This window comes from Camellia sinensis, chromosome 5 (assembly GCF_055761805.1).
Source record: "Camellia sinensis isolate YWXY chromosome 5, ASM5576180v1, whole genome shotgun sequence".
Lineage (NCBI taxonomy): Eukaryota > Viridiplantae > Streptophyta > Magnoliopsida > Ericales > Theaceae > Camellia > Camellia sinensis.
In genome coordinates, this window is record NC_138965.1 from 30397033 (window position 1) to 30424375 (window position 27343).

A 27343-nucleotide genomic window follows, 5' to 3' on the forward strand; every position below is an offset into this window, starting at 1 on the left:
ATGATAGGGAGGGTGGTTGTGCACACATATCTCGCAAATACATTGCCATGCCCTTTCTTGCTCTTTGTTGCAGTAAATTGGAGAAGTGCAGCAACAAGTGGTCGGCCAACCAGAAAAACTAGCTGGCCGACCACTTTTTCTGGTCTGCAGCAATGGAAAGTGGTCGGCTAGTGGCTGGCAACACCCTTAGGTAGTCGGCCTTGTTCCTACAAGTTCCCATGATGGAGTAGAAGCTTTGTGAACCTTAGTGCAAGGTTTTGAGAACAGTTGCAAACAGAGACAAATCGGGGCATCGCGTTGGATTTTCGAACGAGGCGACCGAGCATGCATGCACACCTTATCCCGAGGACCTCTCTTTACTGCTTTCCTTAGCTAGTTTATGCTTTGGCTCTGTATTTAAGTAGTTAATGCGTTTAGCTGCTTATTTGTGTTATAATAACTAGTTAGTTAACTTGTTAGTTAATTAGCTTCGTTTTGTACTTAATTAGTTAGCTTGTTAGTTAATTAGTTTTATGATGTAATAATTAGTTTAATTAGCTTAGATTAGCTAGTTAGCTTCTTATTCAGACTCTCCGTCGAGAGGGCCAACTATTGTAATAAGTGTGTATGTTTGTGATGCATGTCTTCCAACCCCCATTTCTTTCTCCCTTTTACTTAACCGCTTACGATGGTTAGTTTTAGGGCATTTTTCAATTAGCATCCTTATGCTTCACATCCGTGCATCATTCATCTGTTTTGCATGCACTAGGCTCGGCGCATCATACAAACTGCATTGAATTTCAATACATTTATTTGAATACGTGTTCAACAGCATGTTATCAAGTTGCATTTCATATGCCATCTTAGAATAGCCGAGCCTAATTTAGTTGCATTTTTGCATGTGTTGCATTAGCCATCTTAACATGAACTAGGATCATGCATGATTTCTAACTAGTTCTCTGTTTTGGCTCGGAGAACACTGTGAGTGTTTACGCTTTAGCATATTGCATGAGATATGTATGTTGCCATGTTAGCCTGCTTGCCATGAGGCTAACTGCTTAAGTGTTTAATTGCATAAATGCCTGTGGGTGAAGGTTGGATTGCTTGAATTAGAACAATTCGTTGAAATCCGCGACTTAGCCTACTTGCGAGTAGCAAACTTCAAACCGTTTTCAAACAAACAAACATGCAACGTTTTGTTCCAACTTAGGCGATCTAGTCTATACTTGTATGCTGCGCGCATCACATAGTAATTCTAGGTTAATAACCGAAATAAGAACACATGTGTTTTCAAAAATAATATATCATGTTTAGTAAAGGCCAATCTTTGATCGGGCGAGCGGGGGTGCTCATTGCATGACCTTCCCCTCTCGTACCCAAGTTCCCAAGCCGAAGGAACTTTGGTGATGACGGACACGTGGCCTTAGGCACGAGTCAGGGTTTCCTAAATTCCCCTAACATAAAACATTTAGGTGGCGACTCTGTATCTGACAAAGCAGTCCATGTTTGGCACTTCTTTACAAAAATCAGTTTTCCAAAACGATTTGCTGGATTTGGACTCTTTGGTGATTTATCGGTCTCATATTGCACTTTGTGAGATTAGATTCAGAACCATGACATGAGTCCGAACTGTAGTAGCTAGAAAGCAAAACGATTTCATGCCCTCGCACGCGGAACCGGGAGTTCTCGGGGCGATCTACAATACCTAAGTTCCCGAGCCGAGACAATCTTGGTGATGACGGACTCGTGGCCTTTGGCATGAGTCATAGGTTTCCTAAATTTTCAAAAAATATTTAGATGGTGACTCTGTATCTGGCAAAGTAGTCCATTTTTGGCATTTTGATTCATAATCGATTTTCTAAAAGATTTGCTGGATTTGGACTCTATAGTGTTTATTAATTTCACATTGCACTTGTGAGATTAGATTTGGAACCGCGAGAGTCCAAACTGTAGGGCTTATATTCGACTCCCAAAAGGGGGGCATGAAAAAGTCAGGCTACAGTTTTTGGTGACTCCACTGGGGACTTAAAGAACTTGACTCGAACTCATGATATAAAATTTTATCTACACTTATATGTTTCTTTGCATTGCATTTGCATTGGTGCGCTTTAGTCACTGTGTTTGCCATCTGTTATTCCTGGACGGTTTGCTGGAGACTTGCCCGAAAAGCTTGCAAAAGGCTGATCAGTCACAGGCCCTGCCATGATGGGAACACAACCCTTGGATCTAGACTACCGCTGTACCGTTTGATCCTCCTTTCACTTCTCGGTGTTAAGTACGAGAGGTATATTCGGTAGTCTTTTTTAGGCACCCCTTTGACTATTTGGCCTAGTTGCATATCCAAAGCCATAGAGATTGCTCCAAAGTAAAACATGATGCTTACTCGAATACAGGATTGCATGAAACTGCTTTGTTTGAAAAGCGAACCCTAGCTCCTGAAGAAACTAAGACAGGGTAACCTTACCCCCTCATAGGGGTGTTTTGGCTCTCACTTAACTGGTATGTGCTTCGCAGTGAAACTGTACAGGAACGTGCGTATCAGTTGCAAGTTGGATATCAGTTTTGGGGATAGAATTCAGTGTTGAGTGTAGTCTTACAGCTTTGATTACATCTGTGTGTTGTTAACATCTAAGCTGAGGTGCTGTGCGGTTTCTGATTACTGCTTTCTTTTTGCTAGGTAGTATTATATCATAGCTTTGGATAGTTCGGATATCCCCCGAGTGCTCTGGACCCATGTCAGGAGGCTTGACAGATCCGGAGATCTTGTTTGGGGACAACAAGTGTTTACTTTGCTCCCACCGATTACTAGATGAAGAAACAATTCACTAGTCCAACAATCACTTGCATCTAGTCAGGCTCCGTCTTCTACATCCAGTCAAGTATGAGATCACTCGCCAATTCCGATGGCATAATATCCCCCAGTTAGCATGGAGGACCTAATCTACCACCTTTAGCAAACAGTTGAAACCATTCAGCAAGACGCTACTTGTCAGGTCGAAGTCATAACACGTTAGGAAGAGGTAATAAACTGGCTGCAACAACAACAACAGCAGCCGGCAAGGGCTTTTGTATCTCATGCACCTCCTACGGGTATCCCAGTACCTGAAGCCATAGTCCATACTGCTAATGCCCAAGCTGATAATTAGGGCAACTCGGTAGAGCCGATCCTACCACAAGCCTCCAAAGTCTCTGTGTATCAAATCGAAGTTCCATTTGAGTTTGAGATTGACCCGACTGTGCTTAAGGTCAACAAGCTGGAGAAGCTCTTCAAGAGAGCGTAGGGTGTGAACTCTATTCCTAACATAGAAGATGGGTATACCGACTTTACGGTGACATTGCCAAACCGGTTCGAAATGCCACACATCGATAAGTTCGATGGCTTTGGAGACCCCATGGTTCACCTTCGGCTGTTTTCAGACATCCTACGGCCGATGGGCGTGACCAGATTGCAGAAGCTCTCTCTCTCTTTGGTCGGACCCTGTCAGGAATAGTAACTATCTGGTATGTGAAGCTGGAGAATTATGTGAAGCAGAGTTTGGAGGAAATGGCTGAGGCCTTTGTTGCACAGTACTCCTATAATACACAAATTGAGGTCATAACTAGTGATCTCGAAGCAACGCGCTAGGAGCCAAAGGAGGGCTTTTCAGAATTCGTGACGATGTGGAGGGCCAAAGCTTCAATGATGACTACATGACGTTCAAAGAAAGATTAGATAAGAATGGTAGTCCGTAATCTGCACGGGAAGTTGTTGCAGAAGATGATCGTCCTACCTTTGTTCACATTCACCGAGCTCCATGAAATGGGGGTTCAGATTGAAGATGCCATGAAATAGGGCTTAATTATTGATGAAAAAGAGCAAGCCAAGAGGCCTTTTGTGCACAGTTCCAATGCAACCACTAGTGGTAGCATAGCTGTACAACCCTCTGATGTGAGTGTTGTCACCATCACAACCAAGACCACCAATCCCTTTGCCAGCACAACTACACAAACTTCAAACAACCCGGCCCGATCCTAAAGGACCTTTACCCCACTCTACATGCCTTTATCCCAAGCCATGATGGTATTGATAAAAAAGGGGCCCCCCCAGCCATTAGAGCCTCACCCACTACCTGATCCTCTCCCACCTAAACACAACCTAGCCAAGTACTGTGCATTTCACCAATAACACGGCCACGACACCGACCAATACTTCAGGGTACGTCATGAGATTCAAGACCTCATTGACAACAAAGTGATCACACCACCCCAAAAGCCAAATGTAACTACCAACCCTCTCCCGGCCCACAATCAAGTTCCCCCACCTCAAAACCTAAACCTAATCCATACACTAGCCATCCCCTACGACCCCAGCGTATACATTACCCCTTCCCACCTACCTAGACCGACAGTGTTCATTCCTAAAAGCACAAATTTGTGCATGATGGACACGTCCACACTTCAACCTGAACCCATGGTGGTGATAGTGGTAGAAGAAAGGAAGTTGGCCTTAGAGGAGAGCACAAGTATGCTGCCTGAGTGCTCTGAGGATTTGACTGAGGGGGAGTATGATCCGTGCTGCTACATTGTGCTGATTGATCAAGTCAAGCCGGAAGTGGTAATACCAACTATAGTGGAGGTCAATGTGGTTTGGGAGGATGGCCCGAGTCAAGGTTTGGATGATTTGGCGGAGCTTGAGGAGGACTTAGACAACCTGTAGTTCTTCGATGAACAAGATCAAGGGGATGTGTAGATTGATTGGTTCGATTTGAATGAGTCAATGGACAACTTAGGGTGGTTGAGTGATGAGCATAACATGGAGGAAGGAATTGAAACAAAACCAGAAGAAAAGGAAGCAAGAATTGCTGAGGTGGCCGGAATGGCGTATGAAAAGGAAAAACTACCGGAGACCACCGGCGTCAAGAATTTAGCTCAGGAATTGGGTACTGTGAGTACTGCAGACACAGAACATGTAGCTGCATTGAAACAGTTTGAACAAGAACGAGTTCGAGACAAATAGAAAGCTAGAATGGCCCAATACCCTGCGGGGGATTCCTGTGATGTGGGAGTGATTAGAACAAAGCCGGACAATTTTTTGGTGGTTTCCAGAGGTGTATGGTGGAAGGATGACGATCTACATCTGGCTCACACTGATGAAAACTGGGATGAGTCCCTTCCAGACAACACGTGGTACTCTGAAGAGATAGACCACATAATAAGAAGTGGGTGATATTTCAAGCCACCGCACTTAGACCAAGTTGAGGCCTCTAGGAAAGATAGAGAGGTTGAAAAGTAGAAAAAGAAGCAGTTGGAGGAAGAGGCAGTGTTGAAACAACTGAAAAAGATCCAAGCTGATATTTCGATCTGGGGTCTTCTTATGGCCTCCCGGGTTCATCGACAGGTTGTACTATCAATAGTGGACAAAGCCAAACTGTCCATTGACACCACCCCTAAACAGCTTGTGGGATTAGTTTTCCCAGGTGGGGCCAGCCCAACCCTAACCTTTTCCGAGAAAGAAATGCCGCCGAAAGGCTCAGCACATAACAAACCTCTGTATATATCTGTTGAGTACACAGAAAAATGGGTGCCAGTGGTGTTGGTCGATACCGGGTCAGCTATCAATGTCTATCTATCTCGCACGGCTTATGCTATCGGTCTGAAACCAGCAGACTTCGCGCCCACAACCCAAGTGATTCGGGCATATGATAATACCAGCAGGGAGGTTATGGACACAGTACAAATCCGAGTTCAGGTCGGCCGAGCTGAATAGGATGTCGAGTTCTATGTCCTGGATGTGCCGGCCATTTTCAACTTACAACTAGGGAGGCCTTGGCTGCATCTTGTGAAAGCAATCTCTTCTACCCTCCACCAAATATTGAAATACCCTCACAGGAAGGGAGTGGCGATCATCTTTGGGTCCATACATCCTCTGCCAGAGGTAACAACACTAGTGTTGAAGATCGTTCATGGCGAGGAGGATGTTTTCCTCTTAGGGTTTACTTTAGCTGAGGCCCGGACAGTACAGACCATCTTGGTAGCAGAAAAAGGCACGTATATTAGTGCCTAATCAATTTATTTCATGAACAAGCTGCAACACGTGCCAGGAATGGGACTGGAAAGAAGTGGCCGAAAAGGCGTCACAGCATTGACTGATGTGCCGCTTAATCCGCATGCCTTTGGTCTTGGCTATATGCCCACCAAAAAGGATTGGGTCAAGAAAAAAGAAGAGATGGCAGGTAGAGCTAGAGCTAGGCAGGATGGGAAACGCTATGAGCTCGTTCACAAGCCAATCCTGGAAACGCTGAATGGCCACTTTGCTCGGGAGGGTGAAAACTTCCCATTTTGCGACTTTCCCGAGCCCTGGATGAATTTGGCAAAGCAGCATGTCCCCGGCTTCGAAACCTTCTTCGACCTGCATTTGTAAGACAGTGACGCCGAGGAAAAGGCCGAACCAAGTGCTAAAGCTGAATAGAGCATAAAAAGTGACTCGGACAACAGCGAGCTTAGAGTAGGGGCAGCACTGGCATGTCTCTTTTCAGATCCTCCGGCCGACTCAGAGAGATTGGGGGATAACCTTACCATCTCCATGATCGGGGACCAACTGGGTGTGAACCCATCTAGTAGCATTTTGGATGCATTTGAAGAACCATCTCTTATCTGGCAGCTGGAGGAGGGTTACCTGTCTAGTTCTGAGTCGGGTAATGAGCCAAAATCTGATTCCACAGAGTTTGTGGAGTCGGAATTAGATTATGATTCTTCTGAGTCTGAGTCTGAGTCTGGTATTCGTGGGGGTGATAACCCGGATGCCAAGGTCTTGTCCAAGTCCTCTTTTCCTTTTGCTTTTGGGTTGGTTATAATCGAAGAGCTAGATGAGTTGGATCTTATGAATGAGAACGCTACTGATTTTGAGTATTTCTCTGTGCCGCTTATTTATTGCATTGATCAAGATTTTCTGAATTTTAATGAAATCGAAGAGGAAGGAATTCCTCTGGTTTTGAAATTTTGATTAATCAAGAAGAGGAGAGATTTGCAAAACCCCTTGCTGATAAAATCATTGCTCTTAACGTGGGTACTGAGAAGGATCCACGTCTGGTCCAGATCAAGTCCACGTTGTCTTTGGAGGATTGCGAGCGCTTAGTTGCTTTATTAAAAGATTTCAAAGATGTTTTCACGTGGTCCTACAAAGACATGCCTGGAATCGATCCTGAAATTGTACAGCATTGGATCCCTCTTGACCCCGAGGCCTGACCCGTCAAGCAGAAGTTATGAAGAATCCGTCCGGCTTAGGCATTGAAAATCATAGAAGAGGTCACCAAGCAGATCGAATCAGGTTTCTTGTTAGTATCTGAATATTTGACTTGGTTGGCCAAACATCGTCCTAGTATCGAAAAAGGATGGTAGAATCTGGGTGTGTGTGAACTTTTGGGATTTGAATAGAGCTTGTCCGAATGACGACTTCCCTCTACGTCACATTGATGAGTTAGTGGATTTCATTGCGGGCCATGCATTGCTCTCCTTCATAGACAGATTTTCAGGGTATAACCAAATTCTGATGGTGCCTGAGGACAAAAAGAAAACTGTATTTACTACGCCGTGGAGTACCTACTGCTATCGGGTTATGCCGTTTGGGCTGAAGAATGTCGACGCTACCTATTAAAGGGTTACAACCACCATTCTGTATGACATGATCCACAAAGAGGCCTAGGTGTACCTGGACGACATGATTGTCAAGGCCAAAGAAAGAGAGGCCCACAACACCGCCTTAAAGAAATTCTTTCAACGAATTAGAGAATACAGATTAAGGTTAAATCCACAGAAATGTACTTTCAGCGTGATAGCAGGGAAAATGCTGGGCTTTTTGATCACACAGAGAGGCATTGAGGTAAATCCTTCCAAAATCCATGCCATCCTAAAAATACCACCACCAAGGACTGAAAAGGAGATGCGAGGCTTTATGGGTAAAGTGCAATTCATAAGATGGTTTATTTCTAAATTAATCTTGAATTGTGAACCACTATTTGGTCTCTTAAAGAAAGGAAAGAAATTCCGATAGGATGATCGATGTCAATTCGCTTTTGAGCAGATTAAGTAGTACCTTCAGAATCTGTATTTGTTGTCGTCGCCAAAGCCGGGGAAGCCTTTGATTCTGTATCTGTCAGTCACAGACACAACAATGAGATGCATTCTTGCTCAGGAATTTGAGGATAGGGTGAAGAAAGCCATCTACTATTTGAGAAAGGAAATGCTAGATTATGAGATCCGCTACACTCCGTTGGAGAAAGCTTGTCTAGCTGTGGTATGGGCTACCAGGAAGTTAAGGCATTACTTGTTAACTCACCATGTAATTCTAGTTTCGAGATTAGATCCCATCAAATATCTCTTTGAGAAACTAGTGCTTATGGGTAGCCTAGCCCGTTGGTTGCTTCTTCTCTCTGAATCTTAAGTATGCTACCCGCAAGTCGGTCAATCCTGGTAGATCACCCAGTAGAAGGGAATGAAGCGGTGGAATTTCTGTTCCCAGATGAAGCCATTCTGCAAGTTCAAGAGGAGACTTGGACAATGTACTTTGACAGAGCGTCCAATCAATACGGTTATGGGATAAGTGTGTTGCTAATAGCACCCGACAATTCTCATATACATTTAGCCTTTAAACTCCAGTTCAAGGCCTCCAACAGCGAAGTAGAATATGCAATATGTATCGCTGGTTTGGAAGCTACCCTAGAACTAGGGATAAAAAGGTTAGACGTCATCGAGGACTCAAACCTAGTTGTTTCTCAAGCAAATGGAGAATGGAAGGTCAAAGAAGAAAATATGAAGGGGTATCACCAGACCCTGGATGTTCTGATTCCTAGGTTTGAAAAGCTAACTTTCACGCATCTACTGAGAGGGAACAACAGGTTTGCTGATGCTTTATCAACTCTATCTTCTATGATAGACATCCCGCTTGGAGTCTGGGTGCATCCGATTATCATTGAGTAGAGATACATGCCAACCTATGAAACTATCGCTACAATAGATGAAGCGCAAGATCAAAACCCTTGGTACTACGATATCTGGAGCTTCTTGGAAAAGGAGATTTATCCACCAGGGGAAAATGCCAAGGGCAAGAGGGGAATACAGTAAATAGTCGTCCAATTTATCATCTGTGGAGGTAAACTGTACAAAATAGGTCATCTGGGAATGCATAAGTTATGTGTCAAAGAAGAGGAGTCAAAGCGCTTGATGGAGGTAATCCATGGAGGGGAGTGTGGAGTGCACATGAACGGAGTAATGTTAGCCCGGAAGATTCTCAAGCAAGGTTACTACTGGTCCACCATGGAGGAGGATTGTATTGGTTTTGTTCGACGATGCCACAAATGCCAAATTCATGCTAATAGCATGAACATCCTGCCATCAAAACTGTATAACATGACTTCGCCATGGCCTTTCTCAGTCTGGGGAATCGATGTCATCGGCGCAGTCACACCAAAAGGGTTGAATGGGCATGAATACATTCTGGTGCCAATTGATTATTTCACGAAGTGGGTGGAAGCTCTATCCTACGCAGTGATGAAAGCAGTGCATGTGGCTAAGTTCATCAGAAGTAACATCATTTGCCGATATGGAGTCCTAAATGAGATCATTTCAGATAATGGCCCCCACTTCAAAAAAGAAGTGATAGACTTGTTGGAGAAATATAATGTGGCTTGTCACAAGTCATCTACATACCGGCCACAAACCAATAGAGCTGTTGAGGCCACCAACAAGAACATCAAGCATATTCTGCAGAAGATGGTTGAGACCTACAAGGGCTGGTCGGATAAATTACCATTCACACTCTGGGGTTATAAAACTTCAATCTGGACATCTACAGGGGCAACTCCTTACTCTCTTGTCTATGGGATGGAAGTTGTTCTACCAATCGAAGTAGAAGTCCTGTTACTGCGAGTTATGGCTGAGTGTCAAATAGCAGAGGTAGACTGGCAGCAGAGTAGGTTTGAAGAACTGATGTTGTTTGATGAGAGAAGGTTGAAAGCATTGTATCATGTTCAGGGCTACCAGCGCAGGATTGCTAGGGCTTTTAACAAGAAGGTTAAGTCCTGGAATCTTAAAGAGGGAGATATGGTACTGAAAAACAACCGCGCTCTCGTCCATGACCCTAGGGGCAAGTTTAGACCCAATTGGACTGGTCTTTACATCATCAAAACTATCTGGTCGGGTGGAGCTGTTATTCTCATGGACCTGGATGGCCAGAAATTTTCCCAAACGATCAACATGGATAAGTTGAAGAAATACTATCCCTGAGAGGATCGCTAGGCTGAAAACCTGGAAGGGCGACCTAGGCAAAAGTTAGAGCATTGAAAAATTAGAAATAAAGAAAAACTGAGCTCGCAAGGTTGAAAATCCTAAAGGGCGGCCTTGGCAAATGTTAGAGCGCAAAAAGAGAGAGTTAATACTCGAGCGAACCTAAACCAAACTATGTAAGGCTTGATTCCCATCTTTAGGATACGTAGGCAACTTCATCCTGAAGTCCGGTCGTAAGCATCTCCAAATCAACTGTCCTATCCATGTGTCTGATCATGTCATCTTTGTATGTTCTTTACCTAAGAATTCGGTTGTGATCTCACGCTGAGAGAAGAGCTGGTTACAATGCTAAGCAGTGGTGTTTAATCAAGGGGCAGTTGCGATCTTTTAATTCGAGGTTGTACATCTTGTGGATTGATTTCGTACGTGTCAAGTGGTGATCCTTTTCGAAAATGGTTTTGGAAAGTTTTAATAACAGTTGATTTTGTTTATATTTTACCTTTTACAACTTATACCATTTTTTGACGAAAAAAAAAACTTCAGTGCTTACAACTTTTAATTCAATGATTTTAATTTAAAGTTCTCCAACTCTCTGATACAAATCAAAGTTGCTTTTATTACATCGAAAAAAAAAAAACTTGAGAGGAAAGGTCAAAGCAATAAACTGGGGGCATAGATCAGTCAGGTGCTCCTACGTCCTCCACTCGTGCTTGTGGAAGCTTCTGATGCCAAAGTGGGCCTGGTTTGTGCCTCATCTTCGAGCTAAGCCAAGCACTCGCCAAAAAGGGCGTAACTAAAACTAGGGGCAGGGGTCAAAAGCTCTCTTATCCTCCAAGCAATGAGGTACCTAGCCAAGTGTGAACCTTGGATGGGGAATAAAATCAGGAACTCTACCCCCTTCCTTGGGCAGGTCTGATCATGCCCAAATAGATGCTTGAACCGGAAAGGAAAGTAGAATACACAGTGTGTGAGGCCAATCAGTTGAATGCCAGGTTACCGAGCCATGCTGTAACTCATCTCGGTCAGATTAAGCCAAGGGCAACGCCATGCTATGTCAACAGTAGACCTATTACACATCTAATGGCACCACCATCCCTCGTTCGGGAAATCCACTAGTTGGTGGTGGAATAAATAGCCTCGAGCTGAGTACTCAGGGCAAGAGTCCACTACTTTTAGCTTATCCATAAGCCACATGTGGGAAGGGATGAAAGAAAAGAGAGATTAAAGAATAGAGAGATGTTTGTTGAGAGAAAAGTGAGAAAAGGATTTTGAGAGAAAAACAAAGCGTGAGTGTTGTGTGATGTGAGAAACACATATGAGTAAGGGTGGGAAACAATAGCTGATGAAGTAGTGGGCTCCCTACGAATCTGGTAGTCTCTTGTCGATGGAAGGCGTCTAAGCCCATCAATGTCTCGACCAGTGCCAAACCAATGCAACTATTGCTTTCTTTCAGGCCTTATGCAACTTCAATCAACCGAATGCTAGTCCGGCCAAAACTAGGGGCAAGAAAAAAATGACCAAGCATACATAAGCAGAGGGCATGTTGCCGAAAACCCCACCAAAGAAGGTCGCCGCAATCATCGGCGTTGGAAAATCGATGAATCAAACTGGGAATATCTTGCTCTCCTTTGTGGGCCAGAGATCGAGCCTCGTACAGAGTGAGCCCACACATCCGTCCTAAAGCTTGGACGTGACCAAAACGAGGCTGAGGCATGATTTTCTCGTCTCGCCGAGATTCCATTAGTGCCTAATATTCTTCAATTGTCGGGCATATTTCTTGTCCCTCGAAGCTAAAAATGTGTGTAATCAGGTCCCAGCACCTAGCCGCGGCATGAAGGAACAGAAAACAAAGTGGAGTTCGACTTAACGAGAAAAGTGCATTTATGCTGAAACCCCAGAAATTTACATTTTTCGAGCCGTCTAAAGTCGCAATCCAATCTGAGAGTTTTTCGATGAAAATGGCTCTATTTGTGAAGAATTTGCAGCTGAAATGAAGAATTCACGAAGCTCAACCTTTTGTAGAAGATAAGGCAGTGAGTGGAAGCCAACTGCCATCAATCTGGTGATTCTCACCTTTTGTGGCCGGCAATCGTAATCCCTAGTCGGCAGCCTTCTTTTCAGGCCTGTTGTCCACCTTTGTGCTGAGCAGTGCTGGAAGCATGCGTTTTGTTCTGCTCTTTGTTTGTATTAAGGTCTTGTTTTCAGTCCTTTTGGTTTTAGCAAGTTTGTTGAGTTGTATTTGAGTTGTTTTGTTTTGCTTATCGAGTTGTTGTTGTGTTGTTTATTGAGTTGTATGTTGTATTTTGTATTTTGGTTGTTGATCGATTCATTACCTGATTAAGAATTTTGTTTCAATCAAGTGCTCTTGGTCATTTCAATTCCATAACAATTTCATGCTAATATAGTGCTCATGATGCAAAATAATAACAACACTTTTCATAAAAACTGCAAGGTTTTTGTTTCGATCATGGTTTTTACAAAAGAGGAATACAAGTTTTAAAATAATAAAACCTTCCTAAAGCTATACAATGTGCTAATGCTACAAACAAAAAGAAACTGAGCAAAAATACAAAAAAACTAGCGCCAGTCGCCTCATGCCCGAGAGGCCTTCTTCATCTTCTTCCTCGGAGGAGAAGACCCTGGGGCACTATCTCTATTGACTCCACTGTCTGAATCTGCCTATGAGCCGGAACCATAGTTGACATCATCTCCGCTCTCTGCTCCAGAACCCTTCTCAACATCATCGTCTCCGCTCTCGGAACCCGAGCTGGCGTCATTATCTCCGCTCTCAAACGACCCAGAGTGCTGACTCGCTGCCTCCTCCGAGCCTGTAACGTCCTCAAATAATGCATTAAACCCAACATCCAACAGTTCTATATACATAATAGATAGATTACATTTCCATACATACATCAGAGTCAATGTTACAAAAGAGAGTTTCATTTAAGTAACAAATGTTTACAACAATAGTAGAATGCCCTGCGGGCTTACATCTTTCCAAGTTGTTACTTGGTTACACAAAAGAAGAGTTTTAACTCTTTCATAGGTAAGGCCCTCGACTCGCATTTACATGAAATCAATAACACAAATAACAAAATAGAGTCTTCAACTCCGACAACTTTCTAAGCAAAGGTCTTGAACCTGATACGTCTCCTATACCTGAAAATGGTGTCCCAAGAAGGGTGAGCCAAAGCCCAATAGAGATAAACTAAACTCAATATGAGAAATAACTAAAACATTATCATTCGACAAATGATTAACACGTGCAGACCAATTCATACCCTTCTCATCTCCCGACAACAAATATATCCATGCCACTATCCACTTCCCTTATTTATTCAATTCAATTCCTCAAGATGGTTCATTATCTAACCAAACAATTTAGGTGAGACTACAGCTCGACTCATTAATACTTCCGCTATCCATGATTCAAAATGAGACTACAACTCATGTAATTAATACTCCAATTAACAACTCTATTCATGCATTTCAATTTATAAGGTTTCAGGACTTTCACCCCTTACATTCTAGCCAGCTTAATTATCTATGGAGTCCATCCCTCATTTATTCCCCAATCAAGGATACATATACAGTGTATTTAAGCATATAATCACATATGGAGTACATCCCCCATCTCTTCCCAAACAAAGATACACAAGCAATGTGTTAAAATATATGAACACATATGGAGTACATCCCCTATCTCCTCCCAAACAAAGATGCATAAACAATGTGTCAAAGTATATGAACACAAATGGAGTACATCCCCTATCTCCTCCCGAACAAAGATACATAAATAATGTGTTAAAGTATATGAACACATATGTATGTGGAGTGCATCACCTATCTCCTCCAACACATTGGAGTACATCCCCTATCTCCTCCCTAACAAATATACATATGTAATGTATTTCAGCACTTCATCACATACAATAATCAATCAATACACATATTTGCTGTATTAATCTAACCGTCATATTCAATGACATAACACGTTCGGCTAGTTTCAATTTTCCCTAATCAACATGTTGTGTCTACAACAATCAAGACTATCCTCCACTGATAGCCCAAAGCAATTATCTCTAAACAGATAGTAAATTTATCCACCGATAAAATATCGACATTTTCATGGGTGAGTGATTAAATTATCCAACTACACCTTTCAATCTCATAATTTTCCCAATTTCATGGATATCGACTCAATTTCATATTTCCACATCTTCCCCAAATTAATTATACAAATTAATTTATTTTACAAAAATCAAGGCATTTTCCCTTTTTCTCAAATATTGATCCTAAGACCAAATTCCACAAATTTAATTCTCAAACTCATATTTCCAAGGCCTTAAATACACATGCAGTTATTAAACACAAAACCCCTCTTTTGTAAATTACAAACCAAACCCTAACTTTTTCCAAAATTACCCAACAACACCAACTAATCAAAATGACAAATATTTAAGTCAAAACCCATAAGAATGAGTAGGATATCCCTACCTCAAATGGAGAGACCAAAAAGAGAAAAAGGTGAAAACCCGAAATGCTCCAAACACCAACTTTGTCGGATTAAAATGAAGCTTACACCAAGCTCCACACTTTTTACAAAGGGACTAGGGTAGGAGACCACTAGAACTAGGTGGATTTTTAGAGAGAAGGTATGTAGAGAGAGAGGGAGCAGCCATTCTAGGGTTTTTAGAAAAAGAGATGAAGAAAAGTGATGAAGAAGAAGCTGCTGCGATCTGATATATTCAAAGCTCGCTCGAGCGAAGGAGTGGCCGCTCGAGCGACCAGACACAAAGAAACCTCGCTCGAGCGTAGGAAGCCTCGCTCGAGCCAACAATACGAAGCTTCAAGTCTGCAATCCAGAAGCATGCTCGAGCGAAGAAAAGCTCACTCGAGCAAAGAAACCCAAAACATACAACTCGCTCGCTTGAGCCAAGAAATGCAACTCTCAGGTCAAAATGAGATGCAGACACACACTCAAGCGCAAGACTTCTCGCTTGAGCCACCAGACACAAAACTCAACTCTTGCTCAAGCGAAGGAACCCTAGCTCGAGCGAGGGATCTAAAACAAAGAGCTCGTTAGAGCAACAAATTCCTCGCTCGAGCAAAGGCACAAAATTCTGGGCAGCCACACTTGGTTCAAACTCACTACCAACCTATAACAAACCTGCCCAATGCATCCTATAACCCAAATACAAAGTATTAAAGGATGAAAAGAAACAAATACAACAACTGACATCTACAGAACACAGTCCAGATTACAATAACCACTGGAGGGGAAAACCGGGATCGCTATAGAGCCACTGGTCTCAACATCATCGTCCCTTAAGATGGGCTCGGGAGGACTACTCCGGGCTGGGGTACTCCTATCTCTGCCTCTCCTCCCTACTGCTAAAGGAAGTACTGCCGCTGCTGGTGCTCCTGCCGTTGGAGCAGTCGATATAGCTGAGATCTGAAAAAGACAGTTGTCACGTATCAGTTTCAGTGTGTATATCAAATGCAAGCATAGTATGTAGTGTATGTATCAGATGCAAGCGTGCGATGCAAAATGAGTGTATGCAGAAGTCAGATATAGTGTGTGAATGCAGTGTGCTAATGTAGTGTATCAGTGCAGTTTGGAACAGACTACAGTTGAAATGCTAGTGCATCAATGGAAATCTAATAGCATAAAGTGCAAACTGAAGAAATTACCGGAATGCCGTAGAGACCAAGCTGCGTCTCCCTCCTCTGTATCATACCCATGAAGGAGGTTATTAGCTCAAAAGCACTCCTTGTGTACTCAATGGATGCCTGCAAATGCATTTGGATGATCAGTGTTTGTAGTGAATATATCTGAATGAAATGTGGGGTGCAAGTGGTAAAGAATGGTCCATACCTTATTCGGGCCTCTAACCCCGACAAGCTCATGCCTAGCCACTGCAAGCTCAATCGGGACCTGGTAATCATCCCTAGTATGCCGCCTGGCCAACCGGTCCTCTATCTTATCCGGGAAGCCCCTCTAGCATGAGCCCTAGTCGCTTTGGTCACCTTGGTCACTCTAGGCGCCTCTCTTGCAGCAGAAGCTCTCGCCCCCTCACCTCCACGAGCGCCTGTCAGGGATGGCACGAGATGTGTCTGGATAAAGGTCGTATAGTCACCCTCTGCTCAGAAATAATCAGCATCCAAGCCCACCATAAATTACGTAACTGCATCCATGGATAGGCTGTCTGCTGATCTTATGGACTCTGGCATCGCCATCGGGACGATTGGGTCAAGCAAGCCCATAGTCTGGCACACGAACCGCTCGCTTAGGAACCATGTCCGGCAGACTGGGCCCTCAAGTAGAATGCGAAACCAAGAAGTGGCCCAAGCCCAGACGTATTGGTTCCGAACTCCAGCTGGCATCATGGCCCAAGGCTGCTACATGATCTGCAAATAGAGGTTGTACAGATTATTAGTCTCTGTCCGTTACAAAAGCTGAATTAGAACAGTTGTAAAGCAAAAATGACCGTGTTTCGGATTACCTCATGAGCAGCCACAGTGCCGAAGTAATGTTGGAAGAATGTGAAGGTTTCGCGAGTCTTACGTTGGTGCCGATCGTTATACCTCTGTGAGTTAGGGACTGCCAATAGGAGCTCTTCTATGGGCTCTGGGGTAAGAGTCGGAAAATAAGCATACACCCACAGCTGCAGAGAAAATGCAGTGATATGTGATCAATAAAATATGAACAGATATAGAAAGTGCAAAGCAGAAAGCACAATGTATGAACGGATGTAGAAAATGTAAAGCAGAAAGCATAGGTATTGAACAGATGTAAAGCAGAAAATGTAAAGTGCAAAGAGGAAGCTGAGATACATTCCTCCCAGGCTCACCAGTAGCCTTCAATCAAGTCACCTCTCAGACGAGAGGTCGAGCTCATGTACCCATATAGGGTGGCGAGGCCAGCTCCGCCCCAATTATAAAAATGCACCCGGGGAAGGGTCACTAGGGCACTTAGCAGATATAATCCCACGGTGTTCCACATGTTCAAAAACAAGGTGGTACCAAAGACGAACATCAGAAAACCTCTAGGGCACTACTCCATCTCCTCTATAGTCTCGGGCTTGCTCCCTCTGAACTGCTTAGCGAACCAGCTATATCCAACCATGCCCATCCGGTATATGGGTGGACGCACTCCCAGAAGCTCAACCCAGGCTGCCTCCCACTCTCCCATGTCTGTATCAAAAGGGATCGGATCACCCCTTACTCTTAAGCTCATGATCATGGCAAAGTTGTAGGGAGTTATCGTCATTTCCCCAATAATGAAAAAGTGGAAGGAGTTGGTGGTGTCCCACCACCTCTCCACAAGTGCCCCAGAAGAGGACGGCTCGCAATAACCTACGTTAGGCCAAAGCATAATAGGTCGAAGCCGGTCTCGTCTACAATGTCGCGAAGTCCTGTGAGGAGCTCATCGTACCAGTCTCGCGCAGTCGTGGCTCCATACCTTCTAAAGGCACGAGACTCTCCCTATGGTAAAGAACAAGTATAATCAGATAAGCGATGATGAAAGTACAATAAGAAAATGCAGTGCAAGAAATGTAAGTAAAGACATGTAGGAATGCATGAAAATAGAGCTCATACCTCAACTGTGACGGATGAAAGGTGAGAAGCCGGCTCCCTCAGCAGGAGATCCTCCGGCACACCGAGAATGAACTCGCTAAACGCCTAATGCCACCGGCTGACAAGATATGTATGAGAGGATGATACCTCTCTGGATCGAATGGTCGTACCCTCATTGGTAGTGGCTCAAGCTCAGGCTCAGGCTCGAACTCTGCCTCGAGGTCAGCATCAATACCTCTAGTTGCCTCGGCAACGACCGGCTCATCCACCTCGTAAACAGGTGAAAATACGGGTGGAACCTCGGAAGGGGCTCCATCATGTGGTGAACCATCCGCCATCTGGAAAATGGGTCAAAAGTAGGTGAAAAATGAGAAAAAATGAAGAAAAGAGGGTAAACTTGGAAAAAGTCGACCCTAGGAGAGAGAAAATGGAAGAAAAAGTCAAAGTCGAGAAAAGTTCACCAAACCTGAGAGAAACTCGAGGAAAACAAACTTAGAAGGGTGAAAATGAGGAAAAAAGTATCGAAATCAAATTCCAATCGGTTCAAAGTGAGAGGGCTAAGAGGGTTTAGCGAATAAAGTTTTCGTAGGGCATTGGAAAACATGTAAAAAGCTCAGATCTAGAGAGGAAAAGGGTCTAGAGAGAGAGGGAGAGCAATTTCAGATATGTGGTAGTGAGGAAATGAAGGGCCTTCACTTATATTTAAAGACCTGAGGCGAAATGTCTAAAAAAACCCCGAGTTGCCATCGTTGGCCGACAGGGGGCCGGCAAGGTTCATTGGTGCGCAAGGCTGTGCAATGGCCAGCCAATGGTCGGGAGCCTCCACTTGTGGCCGGCCAATGGTTGGTGGCCTTCTTTTGTGTTTTGATGTTGTTTTGTGTCCTTGGTTCCCAAGAAGTGTAATGAAGGTTCACTGTTGGGTTCAGATTATCTCTACGGAAGCTTAAAACTGTGTTTTGGCGCATGATGTTCACCACTTGTCAAAATGAACGAGCTGTATCCTTTTTAAACATATTGTAATCCCATCTCTTTTTGTTTTCTTTTGCTGTTGCATAGCATATGCATTACATACGTTGCATGCGTATTTTACATTATTCATGCTTCACACGTAGAACATGTTGTTTATCATGCATAGAATATGCTTTTGTATCTTGCATAGAACATGCCCTCTATCTATGTTGTTTAGCTTGCGTAGAATATGCATTGTCACTATATCGCACATTGTTCATGTTAGTTATGATTTCACAAATAAGAAAGTTCTTTTCTTTTTTTCTTTGCTAACATAGGCAAATGATATTTCATGTTCGGTTCATTTGGAGGAGTTCTTGATTAAGTACTTTGTTCATCTGTCACACTCATTCACTTTGTGCATCTATCGCAATCATTCGCTTTGTACGTCTATCGGACTTGTTTAGTTTGTGCATTTGTCGCACTTGTTCACTTTGTGCATCTACCGCACTTGTTCACTTTGTGCATCTATCGCACTCATTCACTTTGTGCATCTATCGCACTCGTTCACTTTGTACATCTATCGCAATCATTCACTTTGTGCATCTATCGCACTTGTTCACTTTGTGTATCTATCGCACTTGTTCACTTCGTGCATCTATCGCACACCTCTCTGTTGTATCTCAGGGCGCGTGATGTGTAGCTCTGGGCGGGTTTCATCTCGAGATGTTCAAAGCACGAGCCTGAGCAGTTGTATCTCATGATGCATAAAGCGTGATTCTGGGCGGGTTTCATCTTGGGACGTGTGAAGCACGGGCCTATGCAGTTTTATCTCAGGATGAGTGACGTGTGGCCCGGGGCGGGTTTCATCTCGAGACGCGTAAAATGCGAGCCCGAGCGACTTTCTTTTATCTCAGGGCGCATGATTCGTAGCTCTAGGCGTGTTTCATCTCGGGACGTGCAACGCACGATCCTAAGCGGGTTTTCTTTCATCTCGGGATGTGTGAAACGCAACCTTAAGCGGTTTCTCTTATTTCTCGAGACGTGTGAAACACGACCCCGAGTGATTTTCTTAGTTTCTCAAGGTGCGTGAAACGCAGCCCTGAGCGGCGTTTTCTTTCCTCATCTCTTGTTTTGGGCATGGTTGGAGTGCGTTTTATTTCATTCGTGTGTTGTTATCTTGCTTATTATATTCATTCTTGCTTATCACATTTGTTATTGCCAATTGCATCATCTTGCATGATCATGAGTTTTCAATATAGTCGGCTTTGCAAAGTGTGTGAGTCCAGCTTTCAAAGTGGCACTGTGCATATTATTTGCATCTTGTCCCAGAACTACGTTGGTTTGATTCCTTGCAAGGGGATACGTAGACGGCTTACGGGTGCAACCATTTCTTTCTGTGTTGATTATTTGTCCAAGTCTTACGGCCTTGTCAAAATAGGTCGTCTTTAGGCTTTGACATACACTCACGTCATTTCGTGACTTCGAGTTCTGTCAAAGAGGGGCAACTGTAGACACCCTATTTTTTACAGCCCTTACGACTTGGACACCATTGCATGCACACCCAATGATGAGTTTATATGCTCACCAAGTGCTTGAAGTCCTCAGCGGAATGCCACAGCTTTGAGCCTTTCAAACCTTGTACCTTTGTTGTCCCAGTTTTGGACCAAGCCTAGCTTTTCCAGCCTGCAGCCTCTGGTGGCCTGCCAGCCACTGATGTGGCTTGTCAGCCACCAGTGATGGCCAGCCGGCCACTAGTGTATTTTGCAAATATTTTATGCCAGCTGTGCCAACTGTTTGCATAGATGCACGCATCTCTCCCCACGTGTAGGGCTGGATCTCCTTGAGGGAATTTCATGTTTTTTATATATAGAAGTCCCCTCTCTCATGTTTTAAGGTTAGAAAATTTTAAGATCAAAAATTTTCCTCTCTCACTACCAAATCTCTACACTTTTGCCAACAAATCTTCAACCTTTGCCTATACACCCTTAACCAAATCTCACCATCTTTGAGCTGAAGTATTTTTGAACTTTATTTGAGCTCTAGTGGGTGTGCTTACTTGGTTTTGTTGCTTAGAATTGCTTCTTCTCTTCAAGAGGTATAAGGCTTTACCTATTTGTTTGCTTGGTCTACTATTTTTCCTATTGTTTTTCCATTGTTTTGGGCTTTCAAAACTCTCTGTGTTTTTTTGGGCTAAAGCTTGGGTTTAAGGCCATTAAAGGTTGAGGGGTTGATAGCCCTTCTTTCTACCTTGTTTTGGAGGCCTTTGCCCTTGTGTTTCCCACCATTTTACTATCCTTTTCAATCTTTTGAACACTAATTTTTAGAGCTTTTTCAGTGGCCAAAATCATGTTTTGAATTTCAAATTTGGAGGGGTTAGCCTCCCCTCCTTGTGTCTTGCCTACTAGCCCAGTTGGTGCCATGTTTTAGCATTTTAATCTAGCTATTTTTAACATAATTCCAGCATGTTTTAAGACTTATTTTAGATTGCTTTAGCACTATTTTGGGCTGTTAGTTGCATTTGAGCTGTGTTTTGCATACTTGTAGTGTAATAGTCCTCACGAGTTTAGTGTTCTAGGCCTTAGACACCATCTTGTTTGAGTTGATAGCATTTATTTATGTTTTTCTCACTCATTTTCACCACTTAATCATCTCCGCAACCTCCCTCATTTCTTGGCTTTTTTATTTTGCTTAGAAAGTGGTTCAATCTGTTTGTTTGTTTAAAGCATGAGATTAAGATGTCACGCTTAATGATTCAATCCCTTAGCGGGTTCATTACCAACGGTATGATGTCTCTTTCATGCCTACAACAACTTCTGGTTTGAGCCCTCTTTCTATTAGAGTACTTAAACTCACCCTTTAGACTCAATTGATTAAAGGATGGAAAGGTAACTAAAATGGAGTAATTAAAACTTGGAATTAAAAGTGAACAAGATAATAATTTGGTTGTGTTCAATCGGATGTTAATTGAACACATGGAAACTTGAACCATTTCATACTCATTAGTGATGAAACGATTCAAGGTTCCAAGGTCACCACTTCCCTTGATCATTCATGAAAGGGAGGAGGTTTGTGTTTTGCTTTTCATTCATTGTACTTGCACACTTTGGCTCACAAGCCATCATGCAATGAAATTGCTTGAGTTGGTGATTTCTGGCTTAAGTTTACTACTCCTTGGATTTGTTCATGAAAAGGAGGGGTGAGTTGTATAAACAAACCCTTGAAAATACCCTGTATATGCTCTATTTGTCCTCTGTTGCAGCAAGGAAAACTGGGCAGCAGTGGTCAGCAGGTCACTTTTCATGGCCGGAAGGTGGCCGGCAGACCACCTTTGATGGCCGGCCGGTCATCATTGGTGGCTGGCAGTCCTCATTACTGGCCGGTCGGCCACTAATGCAAAATTCAGCAGTGAGTTTGTAAGGCAGAGCAGACTGAGCAGCAGTGTTGGTGTTCAACTGTGCAAACAGAGGCATTCAGAAGCAAAACGGTGGTATTTTCATGTGGAAACCGAGCATTTGCATGAACATCCTTCGTTTCCCGAGGTGTAATAGTTAGTTGTTTAGTTTAATCACTTACTTTAATTGCACTTGCGTTGTAATTATTTAATTAGTTAGTTAACTGGAATAGTTAGTTAATTCAAGTGTTGTAATAAATAGTTAAGTTGCTTAGCTAGTTTATTCATTTTGGTTTGTAATAATTAGCTTAATTAGCTTAACCTTAATTAGCTTAGCTTAGTTAGCTAGTTTATTCATTCGGACTCTCCTTCGTGAGAGCGCAATGTAATAATGTGTATGCCTTCCAAACCCATGTCTTCCTCCCTTTTATTTATTAGCTTATGATGGTTAGTTTAGAGACATCATGCTTCAATTAGCATTCTCCATGTTTGCATCCATTTGTATTGCATGCACAGAGGCTTGGTTCATCATTATAACTGCATTGTTAGTTCAATACTTCTTTTTTTAATACATGCTTAGATCGCATGCTATCAAATTGTTTTAAATGACTTGTTAAGTAGCCGAGCCTATTTAGTTGCAAATCGCATGTGTTGCATTAGTCATATTGCATAAGTTAGGAATCATGATTTTCTAACTCATATCTTTTTGGCTTGGAATACTAGGTGAGCCTTCACTCGCTTTAGCATCTTGCATGAAATGTTGTTGTTACCATGTCCAGCATGCTTGCCATGAGGCTAAATGCTTAATTGATAAACTGCTTGAATGCCTGTGGATGAAGAGTTATTCCTTGAATTTGAATAATTTGAGTAATTTTTATATGCGATCACTCTTTCAAGTGATACATATTTCAAAACAATTTTGCAAAACAAACATGACTCGAAATGTTCCAACTCTTGCAAAGTTACTCTATATTTGTGTGTGTGCACATCACATAGTAATGTTAGCCTAATAAATCGAAACAAGACCATATAACATGCATAAGATTCATATCATGATTAGTAGAGGCTGATCTTTGATCAGGCGAGCGGGGGTGCTCAAAAGTATTCCTGACCTTCCCCTCTCGTACTTAAGTTCCCGAGCCGAGACAATCTTAGTGATGATGGACACGTGGCCTTTGGCACAAGTCATGGTTTTCTTAAATTTTTCAAAAATATTTAGGTGGCGACTCTGTATCTAGCAAAGCAGTCCATTTTTGGCATTTGTATTCAAAATTGATTTTCTAAAAGATTTGCCAGATTTGGACTCTTTGGTATTTGTCAAGTTCACATTGCACTTGTGAGATTAGATTCAGAACCACGGGAGTCCGAACTGTAGGGCTTATATTCGACTCCCAAAAGAGAGGTGCAAAAAAGTTGGGCTACAATAGCCTGTTTTTCTTTTCAAGAAAGCAAGAAAACTCCGTTCTCTATTTGCTAATGAAAATTAGTGGCCGAATAGATTCATATATCTCTTTTCAAGAAAGCAAGAAAACTATGTTCTCTATTTGCTAATGAAAATTAGTGGGCGAATAGATTCATATATCTACCCTTGCCCTAATTGGATACGTTGTGCCAGTGCCGACTAAAACATATGGCCAACGCTAAGCTTGTCTGGCCAAGTGGAGCAATGCAGTGTAATTCGGCACTAACATATATGGCCGAATAGATTCATATATCTGCCCTTGCCCTAATTGGACACATTGTGCTAGCTCTGACAAGAACATATGGCCCAACGCTAAGCTCGTCTGGCCAAGTGGGGTACTGTAGCGTAATTCGAAACCAACATATATGGCCGAATAGATTCATATATCTGCCCTTGCACCAATTGGACACATCATGCCAACGTCGACTAGAACATATGGCCCAACGTTAAGCTCGTCTGGCCAAGTGGGGCAGTGTAGTGTAATTCGACACTAACATATATGGCCGAATAGATTCACATATCTGCCCTTGTCCTAATTAGACACGTTGTGCCAGCGCCGACTAGAACATATGGCCCAATGTTAAGCTTATCTGGCCAAGTGGGACAGACGCTATATCGACGCAGGATTAGCTGTGGAGTGCATCGGAGACAGTGCATCCGTAATTAATTAACAAGGTACCTAGTATTTAGGAGGTCTGAAGCGTCGTAAAACAGATCTGGCATAGACGACAAAAAGGGTAGTCGATAATTTGAGAGCCAGCAAAGACTTGAGTGTCGACGGTGGTCTTGAGCGAGACCATATATGTCTGAGAGATTATTTTTCAACAGTAAAGGAGAAGGAAGGAGCTTAGCAGAGCTGGACACGAAAATGCATCACACTATTGGGGGCGAAGCTCAGAGAACAGGAAATGTAATAGCGGATGAGAGAGAGAGAGAGAGAGAGATAGAGAGAGAGAGAGACATAGATCACCTAGATGTCAAAGTAGATCCCCCATAAGAGGTGAAGTAGCGAAGTCCCCCAGAAATGGGGCGCAGCAACGAGTGGGCTCAAAGACTGCGAATGGGCATGTCACTGCGCGAAATGAGCCGAGCAGACCGCCGCGCCTGCTGAGCTTTTCAGTCTTTATTAGGAACAAGCCAATGACCGAAACGAACTCAATAGTCCATGATCCTAATGTGGCAGTGGAATTTATGCGGCAAATATTCTCACCAGAAGTGCAGCAATCGCTTGTCGGCCGAGGTAATTATGAGGTTTTCAAGGAAGGTATACATGGGGCGATCCGAGGACTTTGCAGCGCGTATGAAATCAACATGCGCCTGCGTCCAGCGCAAAGAGAAATTGAGCAGAAGGACGGGCATATTTGGGATCTGGAGTGTCACGCAGAGAGGGCTGAGAGTGAGCTAAAAAAGGCCAAGGCGGTTGAGACGCAGTCGGCGTGTGCAACGAACTCGGTTGTTACGAACAGAGTCAACCAGTGCCTACTGGATCATGCTATAGCCGATAGGGAAACAGCAAACATGTTCGCCAAAGAGGCGATAAGAACACGGGCCTATGAAGAAGGTTTTTTTGACGGCTGAAAAATCAACATTGAGAAGACTAAGGAAAAGTTGGCAGAAGACGTTTGTCGATGCAAGAACCGCGGATTTAAGCATGGATGATTTGGGCTTTACAAGCCACAGGTGTTGAGTCGGCATCTCCGTTGTACAAAGATTACAAGTTTCCCTTCGAGGCTTTTGATGCTAAAAAGACGGACGACGAAGAGTAAGGTGTCGATCCAGAGAAAGCCTAAATAAAAAGAAACCATCTTTTATACTTTACAGTCTAGTAGGACTCATGTATTGGCAACAGGAAGTCATATTAATTGAAATAAATATTCATTGTTCTTGTGTGTCTTATTAATCATTACATATATGTGGTCCCATGCCACTCTATTGCTCTTAGCTTGTATCCTTTTGGGCATAGATTTCAATCGTTGGAAGGATGCTTCTACAGAATTGTCTGCTGCTATTCAACACAAAGTTCCTCAAGATATGAGAGAGGGTTTGGTTCTTCCTGTGACAGAATCTGAAATTTGGAATGCAACGAAGTCGAACTTTTCAAACTAGTTGATAGTTGTTCCCTGGTTGCACCCCAAAATGGGTTATAAATTACTAAATCACATGTAGAGTTTTTGGGGGGAGAATCACTCCGCGCGAGGCCTCCCGTGTGAGGTCAAGTTAGGTTAATTATTAACTTTGGTAAATTGATTGCTATGTTTAGGTAGTGCACCTATTTGAAAACCCTTTCAGCTGGTGCTCCGAATGCGGCAGCCTATCCGATCAACCATGCCGAGCACAAAGGGTGCTCTAAATTCGGAGTCTTTGTAATGGCCAATCGTGATCATACACGAAGGGCGCTCCATATTCGGAGGGTTATTTGGCCAATCGCGTCGAGCACGAATGGCGCTCTAAATTTGGAGTCTTTGTAATGGCCAATCGTGATCATGCACGAAGGGCGCTCCGCATTTTGAGGCTTATTCGGCCAATCCCGCCGAGCATAAAGGGCGCTCCAAATTCGGAGACTTTGTAATGGCCAATCGTGATCATACACGAAGGGCGTTCCGAATTCGGAGGCTTATTCGGCCAATCACGCCGAGCACGAAGGGCGCTCCGAATTTGGAGTGTTTGTAAAGGCCAAACGTCATCATGCACAAGAGGCGCTCCAAATTCGGAGGCTTATTCGGCCATTTTAAATGAGACGGCAATAAGAAAGGTACTATATATTGGTAGTTGAGTAATCGATATAAATGCATACATATTTGCACAGCAGTAAAAACAAAAATGAGCTGGCACATTGTACAAGTTGGTTTAATGATAAAATTTATGCAAGTGGGTCAAATTCCAAGGTCGTGGAAGACTTCGACCAGCCATGTTTGTAAGGCGATATGCCCTTGTGCCTGCAATCGAATCAATCTGATAGGGGCCGTCCTAGTTGGAGCCTAATTTTTTGTCTGCCGAATTTTTTGTAGCAAGAAGTACTTTCGTAAGGACCAATTCTCTGAGAGCATAACGGCGCAGCTGCACGCGCTGATTATATGACTTGGCGAGCTATTGCTGATATCGTGCCATATGTGCGAGAGCTCGATCTCGGCGTTCCTGAAACAGATTCAGCTCTAAGGCCAGCATCATGTCATTACGCCCTATATCAAAAGCCTTTGATTTCAAGGTGGGCAGGCTGATTTCAAGAGGGATGATGGTTCCTGTCTTGAAGCACAAGGCGAATGGTGTTTCTCTAGTGGCGCGCCTCGAAGTGGTGTAGTAAGCCCATAACACACTAGGCAGCTCTTTAATCCACGTGCCCTTGGCCTTCTCCAAACGTTTCTTGATTCTGTCCAGGATTACTTTATTTGAAGACTCGACCTGACCATTGCTTTGTGGGTACGCTGGTGAGAAAAAATAAGGCCGAATACCATATGTGTTACATAGATCCCGATAAACGCCGCAGTCGAACTAGGTGCCGTTATCGGATACTAGTGCCCTGGGTATGCTGAATCGGGTAATAATACTTTTCCACACAAAGTGTTTAACATCAACATCCCAGATGTGTGCCAGCAATTCTGCTTCGACCCACTTCATGAAATAATCTGTTGCAACGATCAAGAATCGTTTATTCCCCAAAGCTCACGGTAGTGGTTCGACAATGTCAAGGCCCCATTGGGCAAACGGCCAAGGACTCGTAA